This window comes from Tachyglossus aculeatus, chromosome X1 (assembly GCF_015852505.1).
Source record: "Tachyglossus aculeatus isolate mTacAcu1 chromosome X1, mTacAcu1.pri, whole genome shotgun sequence".
NCBI lineage: Eukaryota > Metazoa > Chordata > Mammalia > Monotremata > Tachyglossidae > Tachyglossus > Tachyglossus aculeatus.
The window spans coordinates 68,662,643-68,667,874 of NC_052101.1; the positions used below are offsets into that span (position 1 = coordinate 68,662,643).

The following is a 5,232-nucleotide window of genomic DNA, read 5'->3' on the forward strand; positions in this document are numbered from 1 at the left end:
CTGGGTAGCTACCATACTCTCCCTTCTTTACCTTTTTTCTCTCTTTCTGTCCTTTTCTTTTTGTACTTCTTTTAGGACTCTCTCAATTCTTGTGTTAGTCTTTCTAGTTATCCATCAGTGCTGCTGGGCAAATTTCACTGTAAGTTTCATTGTGCTGGCAGGAGAAGGAAGAAAGGCATAACCTCTTTCCTGTTACTGTACATAAACCCAGCCCCAACCCAAACCCTCTCCGCTCTTCTTCCCGAGCCTTGGCCTTCCTGCTCCCCCAATATCCAAAACTCACCCCGTCTCCCCAATCCCCCCCTCTTTTTTCTATTTCTATTCTTTAAACTTATTTAATTCTTAAAATAGCTGCTTCTGTTGTTTGATTCCATCACAACTCTGGCTGAAGCTGCCACCGGTGCCAGTAATTCATTCCAAAGCTTAGGATTCCAACTTTCCAGACCAGCAAAGTTGGAGTTGGGGACCAGGGCTGTAGTATTGGTAGAGGAGGGGAAGGAGGAAGAGAAGGCGGAGGAGAAGGAGGAGAAGGTGGGGGGTGGGGGTAGAAGCTCCAAAATGGCAGCCCCCTCTTCCACCTCCACAACCACCACTAACCTTCTCTCATGCCTCCTCCTCCTCGGTCATCAATCCCACCACCCTCCCTCCCCACAAATTCCAAGGCCCTGTCCTCCAGGCTTTGTGACAGTGGAAGGGGATAACAATAAGCAGGGGAAGGGGTTTCCAACAGTGGAGGCACTGGTGGCAGGAGCAGTGAGGTTCCTGATGGAAGCCAGCACTGGTAGTGGCTGTTAAAATAAATAAGTCACAAGAATTGAAATAGACTAGAGGAGGGGGCAAGGGGATTGGGGAGACAGGGGCAGGGAATGAGAGGCAGGAAATTTAAGGTGGGAGGGGAAAGGAAAGTGGGGGGAGTGGTATTGTTACTTGAAGCAGCATGGCTCAGTGGAAAGAGCCTGGGTTTGGGAGTCAGAGGTCATGGGTTCTAATCCTGACTCCGCCACTTATCTGCTGTGTGACTCTGGGCAAGTCACTTAACTTCTCTGTGCCTCAGTTCCCTCATCAGTAAAATGGGGATTAAAACTGTGAACCCCATGTGGGACAACCTGATTACCCTGTATCTACCCCAGTGCTTAGAACAGTGCTTGGCACATAGTAAGCTCTTAACAAATACCAACATTATTATTATTATTAAATCTGCAATACTGAAAACCCAAATAGAAGTCACTTTGAGAGGAAGTGATTTCTGCTGGGGTATGACCCGAAAACTTCTGTCTCTTCTTTCCTTCATTTTATTTATCCATCTTTCTGTCCTTTGTATTCTCTCTCTCTTCCTCCCTCCCTAATTCCACTGCATGTCTCATTATCACTTTCTCTCCCATCTTTCTCTCCCTTCATGCTCTCTTCCTCTTTTTCTCTTGTTGCCTCTGTGTTCTGTCTTTCAATGGCCAGAGGTGGGACTGGCACCACTTGGCACAGTACTTGACACATAGTTAGCACTTAATAAATACCATGACTCACTAACTGCTGGAAACAACAGTGAGCTGGCTCTTGGAGGAGACGGCTGGTGGGTGAGCACTCAGCCAAACCATACCCTGGGATCTTGGCTGGTATTCTGGTCTTGTTCAAGCAGAAGGTTAGGCTGAGACTGCAGCAGTGGCTGGTAGAGGAAGAAAGCCCATAACCAGTGCTGAAATTCCGAGATGGAGACCCCATCATTAATAATAATAATAATAATAATAATAATCATGTTGGTATTTGTTAAACACTGTTCTAAGCGCTGGGGAGGTTACAAGGTGATCAGGTTGTCCCATGGGGGGCTCACAATTTTAATCCCCAATTTACAGATGAGGTAACTGAGACACAGAGAAGTAAAATGACTTGCCCAAACTCACACAGCTGACAGAGCTGGGATTTGAACCCATGACCTCTGACTCCAAAGCCCATGCTCTTTCCACTGAGCCACGCTGCTTCTAATCCTATTCCTGTGAGAGGCTTCTGGCCTAATGGATAGAGCACAGGCCTGGGAATCAGAAGGAGCTGGGTTCTAACCCTGGCTCTGCCACTTGTCTGCTGGGTGAATTTAGGCAAGTCACTTTACTTCTCTGTGCCTCAGTTTCCCACCTGTAAAATGGGGATTAATACTGTGAGTCCCATGTGTGACCAACCTGATTAGCTTGTATCCACCTCATCACTTAGTACAGTACAGTGCTGGCACATAGTAAGTGCTGAATAAATACCATTTAAAAAAAAAGTAAAGGTCAGTTCCTCTTCCAATCAATCAATCAGTTAATCAGTGGTATTTATTGAACACTTACTGTGTGTAGAGCACTAACCTAAGCACTTGGGAGAGTACAGTACAAGAGAGTTGATAGACATGTTCCCTGCCCACAGTGAGTTTACAGTCTAGAGGGGAAGACAGACATTAACATAAATAAATAAATTACAGATGTGTATATAAGTTCTGTGAGGTTGAGGGAGGGGTGAATAAAAGGTGCGAATCTAAGTGCAAGGGTGACACAGAAGGGAGTGGGGGAAGAGGAAATGGGGGCTTAGCTGAGGACGGCCTCTTGGAGGAGATAGCCTCTACTCCATCCTAATCCTCCTCCACCTCTCAGCTGCTTTCGACACTGTCGACCTCTCCCTTCTTCTGGTAACATTATCCAACCTTGGCTTCACTGACACTGTCCTCTCCTGGTTCTCCTCTTACCTCTCTGGACATTCTTTATCAGTCTCCTTCGTAGGCTCTCACCCCATAACTGTGGGGGTCCCTCAAGGTTCAGTTCTGAGTCTCCTTTCATTCTCCATCTACACCCACTCCCTTGGAGAACCCATTTGCTCCCATGGTTTCAACTACCACCTCTATGCAGATGATACCCAATTCTATATCTCCAGCCCTGATCTGAAATCTCACATTTCAATCTGATCTGATCCCTCTCTGAAATCTCACATTTCCTTCTGCCTTCATAACATCTCTACTTGGTAGACTGTGAGCCCACTGTTGGGTAGGGACTGTCTCTATATGTTGCCAATTTGTACTTCCCAAGCGCTTAGTACAGTGCTCTGCACATAGTACATAGTAAGCGCTCAATAAATATGATTGATGATGATGATGATGTCCTCCCATCACCTCAAGCTTAACATATTCAAAACTGAACTCCTTATCTTCCCACCAAAACCCTGTCTTCCTCCTTACTTTCCCATCAGTGTAGACAGCACCACCATCCTTCCTGTCTCACAAGCTTGTAGCCTTGGTGTTATCCTTGACTCTTCTCTCTCATTCAACCCACATATTCCATCCATCGCTAAATCCCGTCAGCCCTTCTTCCATCTGCAATCATTCTAGTAGTGTATCCATAGAGTTACGGAAGTGGTTCAGCACTGCCTTCTTCCGTGTAGTAAGCACGAGTCTCTGCCTTCAACTCTCTTCCATGCCACTCCTGCCCAGCATAGGTGAGTTTTGACTTGTAGCAGATTGACTTCCACTTGCTAGCCACTGCCCAATCTAAGAATGGAATGGGTATACCACTGCTTGACTCTCCCTCCCATAGCCGAAACTGGGAGAGTACTGGAAGCTCTCCAGGTGCTATCCTGAGAGGGGGCAACCAAACTGCTAGCATGCTAATACAGTTGCTCATCCTATTTCACCTGAAATACTGCAGCAGACTCCTTGCTGATCTCCCAGCCTCCTGTCTCTCCCTGCTCCAATGCATACTTCACTCTGCTGTCCAGATCATTTTCTTACAAAAAGATTCGGGACATGTTTCCCCACTCCTCATAAAACTCCAGCGATTCCCCATTTACCTCCGCATCAAATAAAAACTCCTCACCATTGCCTTAATAATAATAACTATGGTATTTGTTAAGCACTTACTATATACCAGGCACTGTTCTGAGCACTATGGTAGATATCAGATAATTGAGTTGGACACCCAAATAGGGCTCCCAGTCTTAATCCCCATTTTACAGATGAGGGAACTGAGGAACAGAGAAGTGAAGTGACTTGTCCAAAGTCACACAGCAGACACGTGGTGGAGCTGGGATTAGAACCCATGACCTTCTGACTCCCAGGCCCGTGCTGTATCCACTAAACCATGCTGCTCCTCCCCACTCCTACCTCACCTCACTACTCTCCTCTTAGACCCCAGCCCACACACTTCACTCCTCTATTACTAACCTTCTCACTGTGCCTCTATCTCGTCTATCTGGCCACCGACTCCTTGCCCACGTCCTGCCTCTGGTCCAGAACGCCCTCCTTCTTCAAATGTGACAGACAATTTATCTCCCCTCTTTCAAAGCCTTATTGAAGGCAAATCTCCTCCAAAAAGCCTTCCTTGACTAAGCCCCCCTTTCCTCTTCTCCCACTTCCTTCTGCATCACCTTGACTTGCTTCCTTTGTTCTTCCCCCAGCCCCACAGCACTTATGTACATATCTGTAATTTATTTATTTGTATTAATATCTGTCTCCACCCCCACCCACTCCAGACTGTAAGCTCATTTTGGGCAGGGAATCTGTTTATTGTTGTATTGTACTCTCCCAAGCCCTTAGTACAGCGCTCTGCACACAGTAAGCGTGTGCCTATGTGGAAATTATTTCCTAACCAATCAATTCTTGCAGATGGAGACAGTGCAAGCCTCCCAATTCTCACTCTGTGGTGCTAAATTCCAGAAGAGTGCTAACTGTTCTTTGTCTCCTACTCTTGTATTGTCCTGTCCCAAGCACTTAATCAGTGCTCTGCACACAGAAATTGATGGCCAATTTTCACCTGATATGCAGTATTGTCTGAGCCTTTGTTTCATTTGTCCAGTAATAGTGAAATACAATAATCATTTGAATTATTAAAAAGACTTCTACCTCAGTTACCCAGAAACCTTTTGGAAAATAAAAGCATTATTTGTGTCTCAGCCACAGTCTGTTGTGATTCTAAATTTGAGTGTATATTTCACTTTTCCCAGCAGCTCCTAAGATTTATACTACAGAGGATATTGCCATTGGCACAGTCATCTAACGAGCTGGAGCCAAGAATCCTGGGAGCGCAGTTTGGGAGTTAATTTATATTGTTTGAATTAAGAACTTCAGTGCTAGCTTGAGTTAGGATGTGTCTGTACAAGGTAGGCATTTTCCATCCAACATTCCAACGGTATTGTAGGCAGTTCCCCCCACCCCCCATATTATAAAAGATGAGGCACATTGGTAAAGTGAACTTGGGTGACCCAATGACAGCAACCTGT

The 5,232-nt window shown here is 45.8% G+C and overlaps 1 non-coding gene across 1 annotated transcript; it reads right to left on the reverse strand.

The window, feature by feature from the left end:
* Positions 1-3,463: 3,463 nt before the first annotated feature.
* LOC119920011 lies at positions 3,464-3,601 on the reverse strand. Its single transcript, XR_005447782.1, has one exon. It is a non-coding gene; the product is annotated as a small nucleolar RNA SNORA7 (small nucleolar RNA).
* Between the last annotated feature and the right edge of the window lie 1,631 nt (positions 3,602-5,232).